Genomic DNA, 25,953 nt, shown 5'->3' on the forward strand with positions numbered 1-25,953 from the left:
AGCCCCCTTTTCTTCTTCTAATGGGCCATCAAGAGTGGGGAGTACATGTATGGTTTTACCTGAAATTTTCTGTTAAGTCCCTAGCTTACCTGACAAATTCAAGGTGAGACTGGGGTGGTTTGTCTTTTCTCCTACTTTGTGCTTTTATGACTTTATTTCATTGTGTTACACTTGTCATTTTTCTGGTTAAGGTTTTGTTGACTTTTCCAGTTTTCTTGAATCTACTATCTTAATTCATTTTATTTCTTTTATCATACCTAGATAACATATTTTCTCCTGTACAATAAATTTCCCTCTCTAGACTCTACCTCCAGTCAATTTTGCCCAGTCAGCAAAAATTTCTTTCATGAAGATGTCATTTATAGTATTTTATTCTATCATATGTGAGAAGGGCAAAGGAAAATATTTCAGACATGGAAGGACCAAAAAAATATAACTGGCTGGATGAGGAAAATTATTGAGGGGGGCAGGAAACCTAGTCACTATAACCATAAATAAGAAAAGATCTTAACAGAGAGACGGAAACCCTTCAGTGAACAAAACTGGAGTATTTTCAGTTAAACCTAATGAAATTATACAATATGAGTTTAAACTGAAATCTAAGGATTAAAGAGGATAAATTTAACCTGCAATTTTAGCTTATAAATAAAATAATTTGCAAATAGTTTACAAATATAATAATTATATTAACACTAAAAAAGTTCTTTGAGGATTTGGAAGTAAAAGTTACTAAAATATTTTCTTGACAGGTATGATCATTATTTAATTTGACATTTTGATAAGAAATATTTAAAAAGTCTATCACATTTTAGAAATGGAGGAGGCATAGACATTTAAAACCACTTGCTAGATCAAGAATAAAATAGGGAAAAGAGAATATTAACAATAAGGAAAGTATGTGGGCATGTGTGTTAGTCACTCAGTTGTGTCTGATTCTTTGTGACTCCATGGAATATAGCCCATGGAATTCTCCAGGCAAGAATACTGCAGTAGGTAGCGATTGTCTTTTCCAAGGGAGCTTGCAGACCCAAGCATTCAAACCCAGGTCTCTTGCATTGCAGGCATATTTTTTACTGTCAGAGCCAACAGGGAAGCCCAAGGAAAGCATATTCCATAGTAAAAACACAATCAATATTGAGTAGGAAATGATTGGAGTGAATAGATCAAGAGAGCCCTAAAAAGTTTTTGTTTTGATTAGATGACAATCAAAAATCTAAGAAAGTATAATCAGGATAAATGATGTTTAAAACAAGTCTGTCTTAAACAAAAAGATAGTGAAACTATGCAACAGATGAAAAAAAAAGAGGGTAGTTTTACCTGAATATTTTGAGATGAGATATTCACCAAGATGCCATATTGTTCCTTGAAAAGCCAATTAGTAGTTCTATACCACTAGCATTATGAAAAAAACAGAGACATTCACACATGTAGACTTCACAGAGACATTTTAATTCCAATGCATATAAACAAATAAATGCAAGAAATATAAAGCTTAATATTTAGGTTTCCTAAGAATTGATGCTTTTGAACTGTGGTGTTGGAGAAGACTCCTGAGAGTCCCCTGGACTGCAAGGAGATAAAACCTTGCAGTCAATTCTAAAGTAAATCAGTCCTGAGTATTAATTGGAAGGACTGATGCTGAAGCTGAAGCTCCAATAATTTGGACACCTAATGCGAAGAACTGACTCCTTAGAAAAGACCCTGATGCAGGGAAAAATTGAAGGCAGGAGGAGATGGGGACAACAGAGGATAAGATGGTTGAATGGCATCATTGACTTGAGGGACATGACTTTAAGCAAACTCCAGAAGATGGTGATGGACATGGAAGCCTGGCGTGCTGCAGTCCATGGGGTCCCAAAGAGTCAGACACAGCTGAGCGACTGAATTGAACTGAACTGAATCTGCTTGCAGAAAAACAAGAAGGAAGACAAGGGTTATCATTTTTGTTCTAGAAACAACTTTATTTTTGTTTTTACAATGAGCATTCAGTGTATTTTACTTTTTCATTGAAAAAAAATTAATTTAAACAAAAGAGATATTTAAGATATTCATAATTATTGGAATTTATTGTTTAGATTCTGTTCTATTCTAATAATGTCCATTCATGTGACTGTAATTATATCATTCTGAGTTTGGGTATGCCATTTAAAATGAAAAGCAGAACACAAGTGGAAGCTTACTCTTGTATCTATCATGTCCCTCTTGGTACTTGTTAGTTGAGAAATGGTCTGTCATGATGTTTTTAAAGAATTTTAGTCACATGTGTAGACAAATATAATGATTTTGAGTGATAGAGGAATTGATCTCATTGATCTCGAATGGTATAAAGCAAGGTGAAAACTATTGGAAAAACTGGTTCCTTGAATGAAATGGAGGTAGTTTTCTATTAAAAAAACTCCTCTGATGTCTTCCATTGAAAAGGAAAGAGATATATGTTTAAGCACACTCCTCATAAGAGACACATGTAGATTAATAGTGAACCAAACCATGAAAAAAATCTGGAACATAAATGGCATATCTCAGCAATGAGTGAAAAAACATTTAACATAGAAAAACAGTCATAGAATAAAAAATGTTTATCAAAGTTTTGACCTAACAGACCTAATTTATGAATGAAAAATATGTTTCTCCTCATATGTTAATAAAAGTAAAACATTACCTATTACTCATAAGTTCAGTTCAGTTCAGTCTCTCAGTCATGTCCGACTCTTTGCAACCCCATGAATTGCAGCACGCCAGGCCTCCCTGTCCATCACCAACTCCCAGAGTTTACCCAAACCCATGTCCATCGAGTCGGTGATGCCATCCAACCATCTCATCCTCTGTCGTCCCCTTCTCCTCCTGCCCCCAATCATTCCCAGCATTAGGGTCTTTTCCAATGAGTCAACTCTTCGCATGAGGTGGCCAAAGTATTGGAGTTTCAGCTTCAACATCAGTCCTTCCAATGAACACCCAGGACTGATCTCCTTTAGGATGGACTGGTTGGATCTCCTTGCAGTCCAAGGGACTCTCAAGAGTCTTCTCCAACACCACAGTTCAAAAGCATCAATTCTTCGGCACTCAGTTTCCTTCACAGTCCAAATCTCACATCCATACATGACCACTGGAAAAACCATAGCCTTGACTACACGGACCTTTGTTGGCAAAATATTGTCTCTGCTTTTTAATATGCTATCTAGGTTGGTCATAACCTTCCTTCCAACAAGTAAGCGTCTTTTACTTTCATGGCTGCAATCACCATCAGCAGTGATTTTGGAGTCCAAGAAAAAAAAGTCTGACACTGTTTCCACTGTTTCCCCATCTATTTCCCATGAAGTGATGGGACCAGATGCCATGATCTTAGTTTTCTGAACGTTGAGCTTTAAGCCAACTCTTTCACTCTCCTCTTTCACTTTCATCAAGAGGCTCTTTAGTTCTTCTTCGCTTTCTGCCATAAGGATGGTGTCATCTGCATATCTGAGGTTATTGATATTTCTCCCAGCAATCTTGGTTCCAACTTGTGTTTCTTCCAGCCCAGCATTTCTCATGATGTACTCTGCATAGAAGTTAAATAAGCAGGGTGACAATATACAGCCTTGACGTACTCCTTTTCCTATTTGAAACCAGTCTCTTGTTCCATGTCCAATTCTAACTGTTGCTTCCTGACCTGCATACAGGTTTCTCAAGAGACAGGTCCGATGGTCTGGTATTCCCATCTCTTTCAGAATTTTCCACAGTTTATTGTGATCCACACAGTCAAAGGCTTTGGCATAGTCAATAAAGCAGAAATAGATGTTTTTCTGGAACTCTCTTGCTTTTTCAATGATCCAGAAGATGTTGGCAATTTGATCTCTGCTTCCTCTGCCTTTTCTAAAGCCAGCTTGAACATCTGGAAGTTCACGGTTCACGTATTGTTGAAGCCTGGCTTGGAGAATTTTGAGCATTACTTTACTAGCATGTGGGATGAGTGCAATTGTGCAGTAGTTTGAGCATTCTTTGGCATTGTCTTTCTTTGGGATTGGAATGAAAACTGACCTTTTCCAGTACTCTGGCCACTGCTGAGCTTTCCAGATTTGCTGGCATATTGAGTGCAGCACTTTCACAGCATCATCTTTCAAGATTTGAAATAGCTCAGCTGGAATTCCATCACCTCCACTAGCTTTGTTTGTAGTGATGCTTTCTAAGGCCCACTTGACTTCACATTCCAGGATGTCTGGGTCTAAGTGAGTGATCACACCATCATGATTATTTGGGTCATGAAGAACTTTTTTCTACAATTCTGTGTATTCTTGCCACCTGTTCTTAGTATCTTCTGCTTCTGTTAGGTCCATACCATTTCTTGCCTTTATCGAGCCCATCTTTGCATGAAATGTTCCCTTGGTATCTCTAATTTTCTTGAAGAGATCTCTAGTCTTTCCCATTCTGTTGTTTTCCTCTATTTCTTTGCACTGATCGCTGAGGAAGGCTTTCTCATATCTCCTTGCTATTCTTTGGAACTCTGCATTCAGATGGGAATATCTTTCCTTTTCTCCCTTGCTTTTCACTTCTCTTCTTTTCCCAGCTATTTGTAAGGCCTCCTCAGACAGCCATGTTGCTTTTTTGCATTTCTTTTCCATGGGGTTGTTCTTGATCCCTGTCTCCTGTACAATGTCATGAACCTCTGTCCATAGTTCATCAGGCACTCTGTCTATCAGATCTAGTCCCTTAAATCTATTTGACACTTCCACTGTATAATCATAAGGGATTTGATTTAGGTCATATCTGAATGGTCTAGTGGTTTTCCTTACTTTCTTCAATTTGAGTCTGAATTTGGCAATAAGGAATTCATGATCTGAGCCACAGTCCGCTCCCGGTCTTGTTTTTGCTGACTGTATAGAGCTTCTCCATCTTTGGCTGCAAAGAATATCATCAATCTGATTTCAATGTTGACCATCTGGTGATGTCCATGTGTAGAGTCTTCTCTTGTGTTGTTGGAAGAGGGTGTTTGCTATAACCAGTGCATTCTCTTGGCAAATCTCTATTAGCCTTTGCCCTGCTTCATTCTGTACTCCAAGGCCAAATTTGCCTGTTACACCAGGTGTTTTCTGACTTCCAACTTTTGCATTCCAGTCCCCTATAATGAGAAGGCTCTCATCAGTTCAATTATAATTATATTTAGAATAATTACTTACAAACCTTTTTTTTTCTAAATAGAGATAAAGCATTATGCAAAATACAGACATTGTATGAAGTTAACAATAGTTCAACAAATAAGAATCAATGAAGGAAGACATCAATGAAATAAAGACAGAAATGGTAATACATGGCCAATACTACTGCTACTCTCAGCTCAGTTGTGCCCGACTCTTTGCGACCCTATGGACCATAGCCCACCAGGCCCCTCTGTCCATGGGGTTCTCCAGGCAAGAATACTGACTGGCATGGGTTGCCATGATCTCTTCCAGGGAATCTTCCTGACCCAGGGATAAAACCCACGTTTCTTATGTCTCCTGCTTTGGCAGGCAGGTTCTTTACCACTAGTGCTACCAAATAGAGAAAAGCATTATGCAAAATATATACACTATATCAAGTTAACAGTAATTCAACAAATAGGAATCAATGAAAGAGGACATCAGTGGAACAAACACAGAAACGGTAATACATGGCCAATATATAATGGTAAAAAAAAATTCAGCATCAAATCAATTATATAATTGTAGTTTCCAAAATCCAAACTAAAGGGCAAAAATCATCATTGGCTATTAAGTTATATTTCCACAAGCAAAAAATATTAGTCAAATATTTATTTTAACATTACAATTATTCTTAATACTGAGATATCTAAATAGTGTCTTAGGTGGAATCTCAGTTGCATCTTTAGACATTATTGTATAATTAGTAACTAACCCATAAACTTCTTGTAGTAAATATGAGAAAGATTTGTATATTTTTTTGTCTAAAAACTCTCAGTATAGAATAATACCACGAAGTCAAAAATTGTTTTTTATAGTTGGAGTAAAAGATGTGAAGGATGACAATTTGTATAAATCAAGTACACAAGCCTGATTCTTTACCAACTGAGCTCTCAGGGAAGCCCACACAAGCCTGATAGTCTGTCTTAATCCTTAATCTAGATATTCTTCTGTGAACATGGTTATGAGTCATATGTATTCCAGAAAATTCATGTTAAACTTCTAAACCTCCGTAACTCACAATGAAACTTATTTTGAAATAGAGTCTTTGCAGGAAAAATCAGTCAAATTAAAACGATGTCAGCAGGGTGGACTCTAGTCCAGTGTGACTGGTGTCCTAAGAAGGAGAGGTTCGGACAGGGAGATACACACAGGGAAGACAATGAGGAGACACGGGGGAAAAGCCAGGTGACAACTGAGGCAGATGGAGTGATAGTTTTACCAGCAAGAAACCAACCCTGCTAACACCTTGGTCTCATACTTCTAGACTTCAAATATGTGAGCTAGTTCATTTCTGATGTGTAAACCACCTCCTTTGTGGTGGTCCTGGCAAACTAATGGGCTCCCCCTGGTGGCTCACACGGTAAAGAATCTGCCTGCAATGCAGGAGACCCAGGTTGAATCCCTGGGTCGGGAAGATCCCCCACTCCAATATTCTTGCTTGGGAAATCCCACGGACAAGAGGAACCTGGCAGGTTACAGTCCATGGGGTCGCAAAGAGTCTGACTCCATAGAGTAACTAACACTTTCACTTTAGCAAATTAAAACAAACATTATCTCTCTTTACCGTGCTTTTGATGAATATCGTATTGCTCTGTTTTTGAGGGTATGAACTTTGGGAAATACGAGAAGTTAAGTTTTTTGTGTTTCAAGATGCTGTGTTTTGTTTTAACTTTCTGTAACCCTACTGATAGGCTTCACAAGGGCAAATATTTTTTTGTCTTTTTGCTTGCTGATGTAATCCAAGCAGTCTGAATGGTGTGTCTGGCATATGGTCCATACTCAATAAATATTTGTTGCATGACTGATTGAATCCTCCTATGAGAGCTGAAGGGTCTAACTATTACTTCTCACTGAGTAGACTGTTATTCAACCACGTCACCGAAGTGGACCCAGAGAGTGCTTAACAGATTTCCTCAGCAAATATTTATGAGTTAGCTCCATAAGAAAAAAAAAAAGATAAACTTTAAATCCCATATTAAAGGTAATATAAGAATGCTATTTTCAAGCTTGTATTTCCAAATATCTGTCATTGAATGCTGATGTAAGAAAGAAAATGAAAAATATAAGCCACAATAGAAGGTAAGCCTGAAAAATTTCAAGTACTTTTTTTCTAATCTCTTAGAAGATGACTTTAGATAGACTTTTTACTTACCTGCCTCTCTAAAAGGAACAAAAATGGTTGAATTTACACACCCTGGCAAATCATCAAGGGGTATATGTAAAAATCAACTGTCTTTATCTCATTCCAAAAGAAAATATGAATGCACCCCACTTTGGCACAGCCGCTAACCTAAAAACAGAAAAGCAATCCACATGTTCGGTTTCTACAGTTGCAGTATTGTAATAGAATAAGGCAGTAAGAGTAGCTATTTTTCTCAGGCATTGCCAGCCAGAAAATAATTGAAATCATCAGGTGAGTGGTGATATCTCAGTTTTAACTGGTGACTGCTCAGCTTAAGGAGATGTCTACTGGAAAGAAAACTTATCTCTTATTTTACTTGTATATCATTTGATTTCCTGATTTTTTAATGGACTGTTCCTAAGAATCCTGATTCATGATTTTTACTTTACAGAAATATCTGTAAGGGATCTACTCTGAATTATACAACTTCATGCCAGTCCTGCAGGTAGAAAGCAAAGAAAGATCAATACATACTAAAGGTAATATTATATTATTAATGTGATTCTTCAGTGCAGTTCACTCACTCAGTCGTGTCTGACTCTTTGCGACCCCATGAAATGCAGCACGCCAGGCCTCTCTGTCCATCACCAACTCCTGGAGTCTACCCAAACCTGTGTCCATCGAGTCGGTGATGCCATCCAACCATCTCATCCTCTGTCGTCCCCTTCTCCTCCTGCCACCAATCCTACCCAGCATTAGGGTCTTTTCTAATGAGTCAACTCTTCGCATGAGGTGGCCAAAGTATTGGAGTTTCAGCTTCAACATCAGTCCTTCCAATGAACACCCAGGATTGACCTCTTTTAGGATGGATTGATTGGATCTCCTTGCAGTCCAAGGGACTCTCAAGAGTCTTCTCCAAAACCACAGTTCAAAAGCATCAATTCTGCAGCATTCAGCTTTCTTCACTGTCCAACTCTCACATCCATACATGACCACTGGAAAAACCATAGCCTTGACTAGACGGACTTTTGTTGGCAAAGTAATGTCTCTGCTTTTCAATATGCTATCTAGGTTGGCCGTAACCTTCCTTCCAAGGAGTAAGCGTCTTTTAATTTCATGGCCGCAATCACCATCAGCAGTGATTTTGGAGCCCCAAACAATAAAGTCTGGCACTGTTTCCACTGTTTCCCCATCTATTTCCCATGAAGTGATGGGACCAGATGCCATGATCTTAGTTTTCTGAACGTTGAGCTTTAAGCCAACTTTTTCACTCTCCTCTTTCACTTTCATCAAGAGGCTCTTTAGTTCTTCTTCACTTTCTGTCATAAGGGTGGTGTCATCTGCATATCTAAGGTTATTGATATTTCTCCCGGCAATCTTGATTCCAGCTTGTGTTTCTTCCAGCCCAGCGTTTCTCATGTTGTACTCTGCATATAAGTTAAATAAGCAGGGTGACAATATACAGTCTTGATGTACTCCTTTTCCTATTTGAAACCAGTCTGTTGTTCCATGTCCAGCTCTAACTGTTGCTTCCTGACCTGCATACAGGTTTCTCAAGAGACAGGTCAGGTGGTCTGGTATTCCCATCTCTTGAAGAATTTTCCACAGTTTACTGTGATCCACACAGTCAAAGGCTTTGGCATAGTCAATAAAGCAGAAATAGATGTTTTTCTGGAACTCTCTTATTTTTCCAATGATCCAGCGGATATTGGCAATTTGATCTCTGGTTCCTCTGCCTTTTCTAAAACCAGCTTGAACATCTGGAAGTTCACAGTTCACTTATTGCTAAAGCCTGGCTGCTAAAAGAATGTGATTCTTAGGTCATAACAAAAAATTAAAGTCATCTGAGGTAGATTAGATACATAAATTTTGTCTGCTTCTCAAAATTGTATAGTAATGATGATATTAGAATTGTATTTGATTCTTAGTAAAGGTTCCCTAATGCTTTCAACTGTTCAGAGCAAGAAGCAGTTTACTGACAATGGAAATTATCAAACTATCTAGTTTCTGTTTCAATTTAAAAAGGCATTTTCAACTTATGTAAGACAAGAGCCTGTAAATAGATATTTTAATATGAAAACATTGTGAAAGATACCCAAACATATTTGAAAAGTAATTATCAAGACTGTAGAATCTCTAAACACACAGAAAAAGAAAACACACATGGAATTGCTTACTGTTCTCAGATAAAAATAAGAATAATGACATCATGAAGACATTATAAGTAAGCATACGATTTAAATTTAGGCAGATCTGAATACAATTATTAGCTGTCTTTATGAGTAGTTTAACTTGGGCATATTAGTATACTTCTGTGCAACCCTATGGACTGTAGCACACCAGTCTCCTCTGTCCATAGGATTTGCTATGCGTAAATACTGGAGTGGATTGCTGTGCCTTCCAGGGATCTTCCTGACCAGGGATCTAACCATCATCTTTTCTGTCTCCTGCACGGCAGGCAGGGTTCTTTAGCAACTGTGCCACTATATTCCCCAACTTATTTATTTCAACCATACTTTATTTTTGAATTTGTGTTAAAGGTTTAAAACCTTATTACTCCTTTGAAAGAACCAAATTTGGTTTCTCCTTACTCTTTCTTTTCCTCTTCTTTATCTACCTTTCCTCTTACCTCCATATTCTATTTTTTGTATTTTACTTATTTCTTCTATGATAACTTTTCCCTTCTCTATTTTCTAAGGGTTAACTTGTTCCTTGTATAAACTTCCAGATCTTTTACTTTCAATGCTTTCTTATTTTCTAAATTTTCTACATAAAGATTAAAAAAAAAAATCCAAGTGCTATTTTACTTATATCACACTTGTTTCAAAATACAGGGTTCACACTGTCACTCATTTCAAAATTGTAAGTAATATAATATTATTGATTTGTTTATTATTTAACAGATATTATTTTCATTATTTTCTAACAATACATTTCACTTATAAATATCATTTATTTCAAGAAATAGCATAATTCTGATAATAGTGCTAAATAATTCCAAAATACCCTGTAGCTTGTAGAAGTACACATGAATCCCTTGGTGGCAATATGTATTAAACAACTTTTCCATGTACATTACCGGAATTTATAAAGCTATTTTTAAAATGCAGGGGCTATGAAGATAAGCCATCAGATGTCATAAGATCAAAAGATAGCATTTATTAATTGTTCCTGGTTACAATGTTGCTATTTTCAGTCCCATTGTTCTCTTATCAAAAACTTGTAATAATATTCCTCAGGCTTTAGAAGAGAAGATTAATTAGATTATTTATTAAAACTATTTCTGCAGCCGGGGCTTCCCAGGTGGTGCCAGTAGCAAAGAACGTGCCTGCCAATGCAGGATATGGGATTGAGTCACAGCTGAATGATCCCCAGGTTTAGGAAATCCCTAATTTATAAGGGGACTAAGAGCAAACCAGCCCATTATTTCCCTGGAGAGAAGCATTATTTTTTTATCTTGATCAGGAAACAAAAATATATCCTCTGCTCCAGAAGGAGATACTCTATATTTCAAGGCTGCTATGCAAACAGCCTTGAAATAAATAATCTGGAAACTCATATCAAAGTTTCTTCACAAGATTTTCAGAAATGCAAGATATCCATTAAATATTGTCTCTCAAGACTTCCCTGGCATCCAGTGGTTGGGACTTTGTCTTTCTGTGTAAGTTTGGTCCTTGTCAGGGAGAATCCCAAATGCCTCATGTCCAAGAAAGCAAAATATTAGAAAAAAAAAAAAAGGGATTTTGTAAAAAATTCAATTAAGTCTTCAAAGATGGTTCACATAACAAAATCTTTTTAAAAAATGTCTCTCAACAGGAAAATTCAGTACATATCCATGCCTATCAATAACACTGATTACTTTATTGCAAATCTCACATGTATTTTACCTGGAAAGCATGAAAATTAATACTGATCCTATAAGAATTATATTGGGAACAAACAATTTGACATTAATTTCTTTTCACCAACAAGTATGACAATTTGTCACAACAAACTGTGGAAAATTCTTAAAGAGATGGGAATACCAGATGACCTTGTCTGCCTCCTGAGAAATCTGTATGCAGGTCAAGAAGCAACAATTAGAACTGGACGTGGAACAATAGACTGGTTCCAAATCGAGAAAGGAGTATGTCAAGGCTGTATATTGTCACCCTGCTTATTTAACTCATATGCAGAATACATCATGAGATGAAGCACAAGCTGGAATCAAGGTAGCTGGGAGAAATATCAATAACCTCAGATATGCAGATGACACCACCCTTATGACAGAAAGCGAAGAAGAACTAAAGAGCCTCTTGATGAAAGTGAGAGAGGAGAGTGAAAAAGCTGACTTAAAACTCAACATTCAAAAAACTAAGATCATGGCATCGAGTCCCATCATCTAGTCCCTTGGACTGCAAGGAGATCAAACCAGTCTATCCTAAAAGAAATCAGTCCTGAATATTCATTGGAAGGACTGATGCTGAAGCTGAAACTCCAATACTTTGGACACCTGATGCGAAGAGCTGAATCATTTGAAAAGACCCTGATGCTGGGTAAGATTGAAGGCAGGAGGAGAAGGGGACGACAAAAGATGAGATGGTGGGATGGCATCATTGACTCAATGGACATGAATCTGAGTTGGCTCCGGGAGTTGGTGATGGACAGAGAAGCCTGGTGTGCTGCAGTCCATGGGGTCACAAAGAGTCAGACATGACCGAGCGAATGAACTGAGCTGATGATGATTTTGTGTATAATATAAGTGATCGAAGAATTAAGAAGTAATCACATGATTCACGACAAAGAATGACATTTATTTGTAATTTCTAAATGAAATAATACTTATTGTTTCTCCAGAACTACGTTTTCATATTGAAATCAGATCACATCATCTATGACATTTCACCTCTCAGAGATGGAATAAAAATAATCTAAATGAATTTTCTTCTAGTTGTAAAATCTGATATCAAGTAATAGATAATATGAACTACACATTTTGAAAAAAGAGTTGATGGCTTGATAAGAGCATTTTAGCATACTTAGTACATAAATGATTAATGCATGTTGAAATATAAATTACTGACAAAAGCATGTCACCCGTCAGTATAATATTACTAATTGCCTATTCCAGGGAATGATCAATGTGTAAGAATTTCCCTGACATTTTCCACAGGCCAGGCAATTGAGAGAAATCTATTTAGTCTATTTGCAATTCCCCTTTTATGTGTAAGAACTTCATTTACACTCTCTTTAATAGTAACTCCACTGATTTGCAAGCTGACTTCCTTGTCTTACTATGCAATTAGAGCCTCGTAATTTTACTCTCAAGACTACTATCTGATGATTCTCTATTGAATTTTATTCTGCATGTCTTCTAGTTTTGTTGCCACATGAAGAAAGAGATACAATGAAAGTTATCTGAATAAAGAATCTGATATGCTTGCAGGGTGAAATTCTGGGTAGGCACCTAAGTTTGACGTTGTCTGATTTCAGGGTCTTCAACTGAAAAGTAAACAAGACTGATAGCATATTCAAACTCGAATGGGTTGTACACTTAAATTATCAGAAAAAGGGATTCATTGTGAATAAACAGCCACGGACTGTGGCATGGATGTCACCCAAGATTTTAAACTATAATTTGAATGACAATTTTTTTAAAATTTTTATAGATGATAATTACTTTACAATATTGTGATGGTTTTGCATATATGAACATGAATCATCATTAAGTATACATATATCCCTTCTTTCTTGAGCTCCCCTCTCACCTCTCTCCCTATCCAACTCCTTTAGATTGTCACAAAGCATTTGTTTTAGTCCCCTGTGTCATACATCACCTCCCACTGACTATATATTTTACACATGGTAATATATATGTTTCAATGCTATTCTTTCATATCATCCCACCCTCTCCTTCTCCCACTGTGTCCAAAATAACTATGTCTCCTTTGCTGCCCTGTAAGGAAGATGATCAGTACTATCATTCTATATCCCATAGGTATACATTAATATATGACATTAGTCTTTCTCTTTCTGACTTAGTTCACTTTGTAATAGGCTCTAGGTTCATCCACCTCAGTAAAATTGACTCAAACAGATTCCTTTTTATAGATGAGTAGTATTCCATTGTGTATATGTACCACAACTTCATTATCCATTCATCTGTTGATGGATATCTAGCTTGCTTCTATGTCCTAGCTCTTGTAAATAGTGATGCAATGAACATTGATGTGTCTTTTTCAGTTCTGGTTTCCTCAGGTTACATGCACAGTACTGGAATTTCTGAGCCATATGGTGGCTTTATTCCTAGTTTTTTAATGAATCTCCATATTGTTCTCCAGTGATTGTATCATTTTGCATTCCCTTCAACAGTGTAACAGGGTTCCCTCTTCTCCACACCCTCTCCAATAATTATTGTTGATAGACTTTTGGATGATGGCCATTCTGAGCAGAGTGAAATGATATGTCATGTAGTTTTTATTTGCACTCCTCTGATAACGAGTGGTGCTGAACTTTTCATGTGTTTATTAGCTATCTATATGTCTACTTTGGAGAAATGTCTGTTTATGTCTTCTGCCCACTTTTTAATTTTTTTTTCTGGTATTGAACTGCATGAGCTGTTTGTATATTAATTATTTGTCAGCTATTTCATTTGTTATTAATTTCTCCCATTGTGTGAGTTGTTTTTTCACATTTCTGATAGTTTCCTTTGTTGTGAAAAAGCTTTTATGTTTATTAGGTCCCGTTTGTTTATTATTGCTCTTATTTCCATTATTCTAGGAGGTGAGTCATGGAGAATCTTGCTGTTGTTTATGTCAGAGAGAGTTCTACTTATGTTTTCCTTTAAGAATTTTATACTTTCTGGTCATACATTTAGTTCTTTAATCCATTTTGAGTTTATTTTCTGTATATGGTGTTAGGAGATGTTCTAATTTCATTCTTTTACACGTAATTTACCAGTTTTCCCAGCACCATTTGTTGAAGAGACTGTCTTTTCTCTACTGTATATTTTTGCTTCCTTATGAATGACAATGTTGATGGCTGAAAGCTTTCAGGGATGTATTATGAGCTTAATCTGAGTACTGATTTGTGTAATCTGAGATTTCAAGTTTTAATGTGAATCTATAACCATGTAATATCAGTACATGAACCGTGAACTTCCACTAGTTCAAGCTGGATTCAGAAAAGGCAGAGGAACCAGAGATCAAATTGCCAACCTCTGGTGGATCATAGAAAAAGCAAGAGAAATCCAGAAAAATACCTACTTTTGCTTTATTGACTATGCCAAAGGCTTTGACTGTGTAGATCACAAAAATAACTGTAGAAAATTCTTAAAGAGATGGGAATACCAGACTACCTTACCTGCCTCCTGAGAAATCTATGAGCAGGTCAAGAAGCACAGTTAGAACAGGACATAGAACAACAGTCTGGCTCCAAATTGAGAAAGGGGTACATCAAGGCTGTATATTGTCACTTTACTTATTTAACTTATACACAAAATGCATCATGCGAAATGGTGGTCTGGATGAAGCACAAGCTCGAATCAAGATTGCTGGGCGAAATATCAATAACCTCAGATATGCAGATGACACAACCCTTATGGCAGAAAGTGAAGAAGAACTAAAGAGCCTCTTGATGAAAGGGAAAGAGGAGAGTGAAAAAGTTGGCTTAAAGCTCAATATTCAGAAAACCAAGATCATGGCATCTGGTCCCATCACTTCATGGGAAATCGATGGGGACACAGTGGAACCAGTGAGAGACTTTATTTTCTTGGACTCCAAAATCACTGCAGATGGTGACTGCCATGAAATTAAAAGATGCTTGCTCCTTGGAAAAAAAGCTGTGACAAACCTAGACAGTATATTAAAAAACAGAGATATTACTTTACTGACAAATGTCCATCTAGTCAAAGCTATGGTTTTTCCAGTAGTCATATATGGATGTGAGAGTTGGACTATAAAGAACACTGAGCGCCAAATAATTGATGCTTTTCAACAGTGGTGTTGGAGAAGACTCTTCAAAGTCCATTGGACTGCAGGGAAATCAAACCAGTCAGTCCTAAAGGAAATCAGTCCTGAATATTCATTGGAAGGACTGATGCTGAAGCTGAAGCTCCAATACTTTGGCCATCTGATATGAAGAACTGACTCTTTGGAAAAGACCCTGATGCTGAGAAAGATTGAAGGCAAAAGGAGAAAGGGATGACAGAGGATGAGATGGTTGGATGGCATCACAGACTCGATGAACATCAGTTTGAGCAAGCTCCGGGAGTTGGTGATGGACAGGGAGGCCTGGCATGCTGCAGTCCATGTGGTCGCAAAGAGTCAGACATGACTGAGAGAATGAACTGCACTGATAACTATGTTATCTATGAGAGATATGTTTAAAATTTTTTAAACAAACTGCCCATGCTCAAGGACACTGTAAGTTTTCTCAATGGTGATTTATGTAAAACATACCTGGGCAAGCTTATTTGTCAGAACTAATATGTGCCAACAGTGTGTTGAGAAACAGAACCTACCTAATTGAAAATGACTTATCATTGTTGAAAGTGTAATATACTGATAAAAAAATTTGATAAATCTCTGGTGGTCACCAACTCTTGGGAACAATATTGTTCTCAGTTCCTGGTACTGCAATTTTACTTGTAGAAAAAGTATTCCAAATAAGTCCTATCTTAAAATATCTGAAGGCAAAAGTAAAGAAAAAAGACTAGACCTACTTACCCTCTTGGGGAAAATAGGCAAGTTTTACAGAAGCAGTTTCCAACTAAAAATTACAAAGAAGATTTTAGTGATTGGAAATCGTAACATTATAATGATGGAATACATTACTTACTTAGAGGTGATCATCAGCAGAGCTATCCAAAATATACAGAAATATTGCTCACCAATATCCCGTAAGTGTTCCTTGTCAGAGGTGGCCTTGGAAATTCCTATCCAGCACTGATATTCTGTAACTCTGTGAAAGCTGATATGTAGATTTTTAAAATTTCCTTATTCTTACATTTTTTCACTTTGACAGAAGTAATATAAAGCAATATTTTTTCAAAACAAAGCTGAAAATAATGATAATTAGTAGGCAGAAATTATTAACATAGTATGGCACAAGAAGAGATTATTAAATTATTTCATACTTTGAACTTGAATCAGTACTCTTGAAAAATACTACGATTGCATTTAAATAGTCAAATTTCAGCCAATTTTTAGAAAAAGTTATCAAGAGAAAATTTTAAAAAATAATCTTGAGGATAAAGAGTTTTATGAATCACTTTTACATTTTGGTCGGCAATATTAATTTAACCTTGTTGAGTTCAGTCATTCAGCAATATCCAATTCTTTGTGACCCCATGGATTGCAACACACCAGGCTTCCTTGTCCTTCACTATCTCCATGAGTTTGCTCAAACTCATCGAGTCAATGATGCCATCCATCCATCTCATCCTCTGTCGCCCCCTTCTCTTCCTGCCCCCATTCTTTCCAGCATCAGGATCGTTTCCAAGGAGTCAGCTCTTTGCATTAGGTAGCTGAAGTATTGGAATTTCAGCTTCAGCATCAATCCTTCCAATGAACATTCAATGTTCATTTCCTTTAAAATTGACTGGTTTCAACTTCTTGCTGTCCAAGGGAATCTCAAGAGTCTTTTCCAGCACCAAGTTCAAAAGCATCAATTATTCAGCACTAAATCTTTATGGTCCAATTCTCACATCCATATATGACTACAGGATAAATCATAGCTTTGACTATATGGACCTTTGTTGGCAATGATGTCTTTGCTTTTTAATACACTGTCTAAGTTTGTCATAGTTTTTCTTCCAAGGTGCAAGCACCTTTTAATTTCAAGGCTGCAGTCACAGTCTGCAGTGATTTTGAAACCCAAGAAAATAAAATCTGTCACTGTTTCCATTGTTTCCCCATCTATTTGCCATGAAGTGATGAGACCAGATGCCATGATCTTAGTTTTCTGAATGTTCAGTTTTAAACCTGCTTTTCACTCTCCTCTTTCACCTTCATCAAGAGACTCCTTAATTCTTCTTCACTTTCTGCCATTAGAGTGGTGTCATCTGAATATCTGAGATTATTGATATTTCTTCTGACAATCCTGATTGCAGCTTGTCATTCATCCTGCCTGACATTTCAGATTATGTACTCTGCATACAAGTTAAATAAGCAGGGTGACAATATACAAACTTGATATACTCCTTTCCCAATTTTGAACCAGTCCATTGTTTCATGGCCTTCCCCAGTGGCTAAGTAGTAAAGAATCTGCCTGCCACACAGGAGATGCAGTAGATTCAGGCTCAATCCCTGGGTTGGGAAGATTCCCTGAAGAAGAGAATGGCAATGCACTCCAGAGGTCTTACCTGGAGAATCCCATGGACAAAGGAGCCTGACAGGCTACAGTCCATGACATCACAAAGAGCTGGACATGACTGAAGTGACTTAGCATGCACACATTGTTTCATGTCCCTTTTTAACTGCTGTTTCTTGATCTACATACAGGTTTCTCAGAAGGCAAGTAAGGTGGTGTGGTATTCACATCTCATTAAGAATTATCCACAGTTTGTGATCCACACAGTCAAAGTCTTTAGCATAGTCAAAGAAGCAGAAGTAGTTGTTTTCCTAGAATTACCTTGCTTTTGCTATGATCCAGCAGATGTTGGCAATTTGATTTCTGGTTCCTCTGCCTTTTCTAAATCCAATTGGTACATGTGGAAGTTCTCAGTTCATGTACTACTGAAGCCTAGCTTGGAGGATTTTAAGCATTACCTTGCTAGCATGTGAAATGAGCGCAATTTTCTGGTAGTTTGAACATTCTTTGGCATTGCCCTTCTTTGAGATTGGAATGAAAACTGACCTTCTCCAGTCTTGTGGCCACTGCTGAGTTTTCCAAATTTGCTGGCATATTGAGTGCAACACTTTAACAACATCATCTTTTAGGATTTGAAGTAGCTCAACTGTAATTTCATCACCTCCACTAGCTTTGTCCATAGTGATGCTTCTTAAGGCCCACCTGAGTTCACACTCCAGGAATTCTTGCTCTAGATGAGTGACCACACCGCCATGGTTGTCCAGAAGGGAATGCAAACTGTTTCAGCATTCTTGCCTTGAGAACCCCATGAACAGTATGAAAAGTCTATTTAACCTAATAATCTTAAAATAAATCTGAGTTTGTAAGGATAATCCAAGAGATATATAATGCTTCTTGCATATCAAGATGTATTCTCAGAGAATAATGTCTGCCATATAGCCTCTAGTGTGGCATAAATTGTTTTACCTGTCTTATTGCAGACACTTTCCTGCTTGTCTCTACAGTCACTGCTTTCCCTCATGCACAGCCTCTGGTCCTATAATGATGTTAGATCTCTACTACGCTGTCCAAGTTCCCATAATCACTAGTTATTTTTCAGAGAGCTAGTAAGTGAAAGTTAAGAAGAATAACAAAAAGAAAATCAGCATAGTTTTGCCTAAATTGACAAATCAAAAATATCTTGTTTTAATTGAAGGTTATATTACTTATCTATTGCTCCATAAAAAATCATCTCACAATTTAGTAACAACTTAAGACAGCAACAGTTTCTAAGAGTGAGAATCCAGGTGTCAATTGGTTGATTCCCTGTGGTTCAAGGTCTCTTATGGTTTTGTAGTTATACAGTTGGCGGGTGATGTGGATCTACCTGAGACATTAACTGTAAGGAAATTATCTGCCACTAAGATTACCGTTAAGACTGCTGGCTGGCTTCAGTATTTTGTCACCTGGGTGCCTTCGCAAGGCTGTTCATGACATGGCAACAAACTATCCCACAACATGGCAATTAGCTTCTACCAGGGCAAACAATCCAAAAGAGAATGAGAGAGACAACCAAGATGAAACAATGGATTTTTATAGCCTAATATCAGAAGTTGCATGATGTCACTTCTGCTATATTTTATTAGCTATAAAGAAGTCCAGATTACACTCAAGGGGAATAGACAAGACTATGGGTATCAGGAGGCGGGAATTAGTGACAGACATGCTAGGGTCTACTTACCACCATAGTCTTCTGTTTTAATCTCTGGGTTCCTAATTGGAGTACTCAGGATCTGTTTATAGGAATACACAACTCTGTTTTATTAGCGACAAGGGAATCAATATTCATAGGTTCTTCCTCAAGGATGCCCACAGCCTCACTACATTACTGGTGTTCATCCAAACTAAGAAGTTCAAACTGCTCAGAGTGCGTTGTCACTCTTTGATATTATTTGATGGAAAACCAAAATTTGGCATTGGCACAGATTATATTTTAATTAAAAGATAAAGATTTATTTTAATATTAAGAAAATACACTCTATTAACTTGACTATTTTTTTGAGTATCTGTGACAGAGAAGAACAAATCTGACACCATATTGGATCTATTCCTTTAGCTCTAATCTTTGTGTTCTGTGCTTAGTCATGCTGACTCTGGACCTTTTGTAAAAGAAAGTTGCCATGGTCTGAAATATTCATTACAGTACTGTCTCAGTCCTCTGCTTGTCATGCTTAACCCTGAAAGGCATAACACTTTTCCATTCAAATAAATATCAACCATTACAGAATAGAAAATAGTAGCTGTCTTATTACAGGTTTACAGCAAGATTGTGACCAGACCTATGTGGATGGCTGCAAAAGCAAAGGATTCCAGCACCAAGAAGTCTGCAAAAACCAACCACTCCTCCTCCCCTTTTAGTATAAAAGCATCCTGGATTCTAACATGGGTAAGATGATTCTTTGGGGCACTAGTCCATAATCATCTTTGAATCTGCTGGATTTCCAAATAATATTTCCTTTTCTTTGCCCCAATGCCTCATCCATCGATTTATTGGTCTGTGTATGAGCATGGACTCTATGACTGATCCATCTCTACATGACTTTTATTTCCATATTATTGAAATGCATTTCAGTCCCACTTTCATTGTTGGGTTCATTCTCCTTTCAGAGAAATGGAAGAATTTAAAATTTATCAGAGGAAGACAGTTCATCTCATTCTTAGATTTTCTATGGCCTCATTCTCACTTTGGTCCCTAATTCTAACATCCTATATCCTCACACTGTGTACTTCCTTGTACTTTACATCCAGTATTTGTAACTTGGTTTGATATTTGCTTTGAATTCCAAGTCTTTTGCTTGATTTATTATCTGCTCTTAATTGTTTATCTATGATATCCCTTTACCTGACTAGTTGAATTGGTATCTTTTGCTTTAGAGACTGACATGTATTATTTATTCCACGTGTACTTTAGCAAGCAGAATATTGCTGCATGTTTAATAGTATTGCTACTAACAATATGTGTGGTGCTTCCCTGGTGGTTCAGACAGTAAAGAAACAGCCAGCAATTCAGGAGACCTGGGTACAATCCTGGTTCAGGAAGATCCCTTGGAGAAGGGAATGGCACCCCATTCCAGCATTCTTACCCGAAGAATTCCATGGACAGAGGAGCCTGGCAGGCTTACAGTCCATAGAGCTGCAAAGAGTTGGACACGACTGAGCATAGCACAGAAACAATATGTGTAAATATACTTATAGTTTGCAAAGCTTTATTTAACACTTTTCATTTTTTATAATGACATTGATGATTATATATTAACATCTTATTACTGAGTTAATTGAAATGAGGTGAAATGATACCTATATTGTACAGTTATTTAATGGTAGAATCAATACTTAAATGCATATTTTGTCAACTGCATAATTTAAAGTTTATAAAAGTAAATGGTTCAGTTCAGTTTCGTTCAGTCATTCAGTCGTGTCCGACTCTTTGGGACCCCATGAACCGCAGCACTCCAGGCCTCCCTGTCCATCACCATCTCCCGGAGTTTACCCAAACTCATGTCCATTGAGTCGGTGATGCCATCTAACCATCTCATCTTCTGTTGTCCCCTTCTCTCCTGCCTTCAATCTTTCCCAACATCAGGGTCTTTTCAAATGAGTTAGCTCTTCACATCAGGTGGTCAAAATATTGGAGTTTCAGCTTCGTTACATAAAATTCAAATATAAATTATTATTATAAAACAGTTCTATAATTAAAGCAGACTTAATTATTTTTATTTTTAGAGCCATTGCTTTTATTTTTTAAATTTTTTATTGGCTTATTTTTTAATATTTTAAATTATGAAAACATGATAGCACATTTTTCCAGTATTATCTAAGTCTCCTAATTATTTTTCTATTGATTAACAGGAACACCTAGGAGGAAACTTGTTTCAGAAAAAAATTTGTTTTAAATACAGTGCTCAAAATGATATATCCTTGTAATAGTTTTAGTAAATCTACGTCTTACATTCTGAACTGCCAAAATGCAAAGAATGCTACTTTTGGATATTTTGCTGGGTTTTGAAATGCTGGCTCCCTTTAAGTGTTTGTAGCTCTGCTTCTTGTCACACGCTGCCAGAAAGCTTAGCATGACATCCACTAATGATATTGCTAGAAAGAACAAAAGCTGAAGCAGGAGTCCCAGGATAAAGATTAAGGAAATGCATGGATGTAGTGAGAAGTAAACAATTTAAATTGCTCTAATGAGTTCAACAAAGTGGGTATTAGAATGTGATACTTAATCTATAAATGATTTTATTTTAATGGTGTACATATATGTCTTCAGTGGACTTTCTCAGATGCAGAGAAATGGTTCTGAGTTATTTTATTTAGGAAAGAAGAAAAACTCTGCATCGCTATCTTCATTTAATACTTTGATCCAAGCAGCTTCTCATATACAAAATAACATTGCCCAAATTTCAAATCACTAATAGTATTTCTTTGATTACATTATATTAAAGAAAATATAGTTGTGGAACACTTCAAAGGGAGATAAAAGGGACCCATTTTTATCCAATATGCTTTCTCTTTCTCTCCTCTGTGTTGTTATTTTCAGTACTAAATTGTTAGAATGAGACTGAGTTCCTTAAAAAAAGAAAAAAAATTAACCCAAATTATTTCTATAAATGAATGAGCAGAAGATTAATCTTCATTTAGAATGCATTCTTTGCCCAGATTCCTATGTGAGTTATTTTTTTCTTGACAGTAGCTTTGCCACATAGATATTGCCTTACAAGTTAGAAAAGTAAAGAGTATTTGAATAACATATTTATAACAAAGATAACAATGAGTAAAACTAGGATTTCAATAATTTCCCTTAACACTTTCTTACAGTTTATAGAATACTACAAAAGAGTAGCCATAGAGGGTTATCTGTTCCTTAAGTTCTGCGAGATACAGCTTGTTTACTTTTTTTTCTGAGTGAAAGACTTAATTTTAATTTATGAATTCATCTATAAACTATGCTATGCTAAAGTAATATTATTACAAATGAAGCAGACCTTTGAGATAAATGTTAAAATGAAGTTATTATTATTTACTGTTTTAAAATCTAACTTTTTTGCTGCTTATGGCTGTCTATGGCTAATGAGGTAATGTATCATAAATAGAGAATAAAATAGTTGCATTTATTTATATATGAAAAGAGTCAGTCGCTCAGTCATGTCCAACTCTTTGCAACCCCAAGGACTGTAGCCTGCCAGGATTCTCTGTCCGTGGAATTCTTCAGGCAAGAATATCGGGGTTACCATTCCCTTCTCCGGGTTATCTTCCCAACCCAGGTATCAAACTCAGGTCTCCCACATCACAGTCAGATTCTTTACCATCTGAACCACCAGAGAATAAAGTAGTTGCATATTATTTATATGTGAATGAAGCTTCACACACTTATTCATTTTATAGGAGATTTTTATTCAATCTGCCTTAGTCTCAAATGACTCTTTCTTTCCTTCCATACACCTACTTTCTCTAATCTTCCTTAATATCTCTTAAAAATGTATCAAGTCCCAGGTTATCAACTCGGACCCTTCATTCTTGGTTGAAGGTGGATTCTGCTCCTCTGTTTATATTTACCATCCTGTTCACTTGCATACTTCCATCATCATCTCACTAATAAAACTGTTATCTTTTCATAACCTATGCAACAAAAAAAAAAAGAAAGAAAAGAAAAAGAAACAAACAAAAATCTCACATTTTGATCCACATTCAGTTGTGCCTGCTTCTCTTTCTATGAAATTAACCCTCCCTTTGTGCTGTCATGCTTAGTGCTTAGTTGCTCAGTCATATCTGACGCTTTGTGACACCATGGACTGTGGCCTGCCAGGCTCCTCTATCCATGGGATTGCCCAGGCAAGAATGCTGATGTGGCTTGCCATGTCCTCCTCCAGACGATCTTCCCAACCCAGGGACTGAAACCATGTCTCCTGCAGCTCCTGCATTGGCAGGAGGATTCTTTATCACTGGGGCAAAAGGTTAATTGGCTTCTGACCTGTATACCATATTTTCTACTTCCTTATCACCTTCAATCCGTTCATCATTCTTACTCTCTTCCATTGTATTAGAACAAAAAGAATTAAACTTTATTTGATTCCAGTTCAGTTCAGTTCAGTCACTCATTCATGTCCGACTCTTTGTGACCCCATGACCGCAGCATGCCAGGCCTCCCTGTCCATCATCAACTCCCGGAGTTTACCCAAACTCATGTCCATTGATTCGGTGATGCCATCTAACCATCTCATCCTCTATCATCCCCTTCTCCTCCTGCCTTCAATCCTTCCCAACATCAGGGTCTTTTCTAATGAGTCAGCTCTTCACATCAGGTGGCCAAAATATTAGAGTTTCAGCTTCAACATCAGTCCTTCCAATGAACACCCAGGATTGATCTCCTTTAGGATGGACTGGTTGGATCTCCTTGCAATCCAAGGGACTCTCAAGAGTCTTCTCCAACACCACAGTTCAAAAACATCAATTCTTCTCTGCTCAGCTTTCTTGATAGTCCAACTCTCACATCCATACATGACTACTGGAAAAACCATAGTCTTGACTAGATGGACCTTTGTTGACAAAGTAATGTCTCTGCTTTTTAATATGCTATCTATGTTGGTCATAACTTTCCTTCCAAGGAGTAAGCGTCTTTTAATTTCATGGCTGCAGTCAACATCTGCAGTGATTTTGGAGCCCAAAAATATAAAGTTAGCCACCGTTTCCACTGTTTCCCCATCTCTTTGCCATGAAACGACGGGACCAGATGCCATGATCTTAGTTTGCTGAATGTTGAGCTTTAAGGTTCCGATTCATCTCACTGTAATCCCCAGTCTCTTTTTTCTCTAAAGCTTTTACAGTTTCTTAAAAGGGTAGTATATACCCATCTAACATTTGTTCTTCAGATCACTCCACTCTGAAAATTGTCTCCACTAGTGCATGAAATAATTCTAACCTAGGTCACCAATAACTTCCTCATTGCTAAATCTTAATACCAACTTTTATTCTTCACAATAATTAAAGTCTTTGCAGCATTTCGCATACTTGTTCCTTTACCGTTATTCTCCTTGGGGTGTGTGTGTGTGTGTGTGTGTGTGTGTGTGATTTCATACCATGCTTGACTGTTCTACTCAAGTATCTTTTTTTAATCAATCTTTTTGAGTTTTGCAGATTGCAATCTCCCTTCTTTGGCACAGTCTGACTTCAAGTGATATGACACCTCATATTTAGCTTAAGGAGCCTACAATTGTAAACTTTCATTTTCTCTTCCAACCATTGTGCTCTTATTCATGTTTATGTCTGCATATGTTACATGTCACAGAATACATTGTTATTTCTTTTTGTTTAGACAATTATTTTCATAGACCTAAAGATAAGAAAATATGTAGTCTATATTTATTCATGTTTAAGACTATTCTCAGGGCTACTAATTTCTATCTGGTATCACATGTTTTCTTCCTAAAGAATTGTCTGTAATATCTTTTATAATTTAGTTCAAGTCTTCTGAAAATGAATTTTTCTGACTTTCTAAATTTTCTTTTTTCTGAGAAAGTCTTTTTTATTAAATGTTCATTTAGAAAAAATATCAGTAGTTAAAAATACCATGAAAACGTAAAACATAGTATAAAAGTTTAAAAGGAACTAAGATCAAACTTATGTATTGTCTTATCAATAAATTTACATGTGTTTAATTCACCTATTGAATTTCAGTTCAGATTGAATACATCACAAATCTGACTTTTTTTCTCTATAATGATGTACCTAAAACAAAATGATGCAGGAAACTTGAAAAATAGAAACATGAGCAATGATCTATTAAGTATGGACAAAGTCATGTTGGAAATCTGAGTATTAAAAAAAGGAAGAATAGTGATTTTCACATCAGCCTTGTAAATGCAAACCAGAAAGCATTAATTCAAACAATTAATTATTTTGTTTGTATACAAAGAAAAGTGTATACAAAGAATAAATTACTATGCATTTCTAGAGTAGAATAAGACAGCCCTCTATGCAACTTTGTGTAATAGCTCCAAGAAATCATGCAAAATGAAAAGCATCTTGAATCACGGTATGAATAGAAGGCTATCTCAGATAACATTTAGTAAATGCACCATCATACTTTTATTCAGTGAAAAGATAAGGTTTATTTTAAAAAATTAGCATATCAAATTTTATATTTACGTATGATAATTTTATTTTTCAAGAATAGGATTTTTAAAAATGCATATCATTTCATTTGGATTGAAGAATGACTTGAAATACTTTAGAGATACATAATGTATGACATACATTTAATATGTCAAAATTTGAAATGAGCTTCAATTTGTGAGAGTGAGAATTTCCCTCTACAGATGAATAAAATATTATGTTTTGATATTTCAAAAGGAA

General features: G+C 36.5%; 1 long non-coding RNA gene across 3 annotated transcripts; it reads right to left on the reverse strand.

Annotated features, from left to right (window-relative positions):
* Window positions 1–2,132: 2,132 nt before the first annotated feature.
* On the reverse strand, window positions 2,133–17,763 carry LOC145518939 (uncharacterized). Of its 3 annotated transcripts, XR_014063479.1 has the most exons (3): window positions 16,145–17,763; window positions 4,077–5,092; window positions 2,133–2,741 (listed from the first exon to the last, which is right to left on the reverse strand). It is a non-coding gene; the product is annotated as an uncharacterized LOC145518939 (long non-coding RNA). The 3 variants fall into 3 exon arrangements; XR_014063478.1 differs by lacking the exon at window positions 2,133–2,741 and having other exon boundaries at window positions 3,116–5,092; XR_014063477.1 differs by lacking the exon at window positions 2,133–2,741 and having other exon boundaries at window positions 3,425–5,092; window positions 16,093–17,635.
* Window positions 17,764–25,953: the final 8,190 nt, after the last annotated feature.

Source organism: Giraffa tippelskirchi, chromosome 8 (assembly GCF_054371585.1).
Source record: "Giraffa tippelskirchi isolate mGirTip1 chromosome 8, T2T-mGirTip1v1.2.pri, whole genome shotgun sequence".
Classification (NCBI taxonomy): domain Eukaryota; kingdom Metazoa; phylum Chordata; class Mammalia; order Artiodactyla; family Giraffidae; genus Giraffa; species Giraffa tippelskirchi.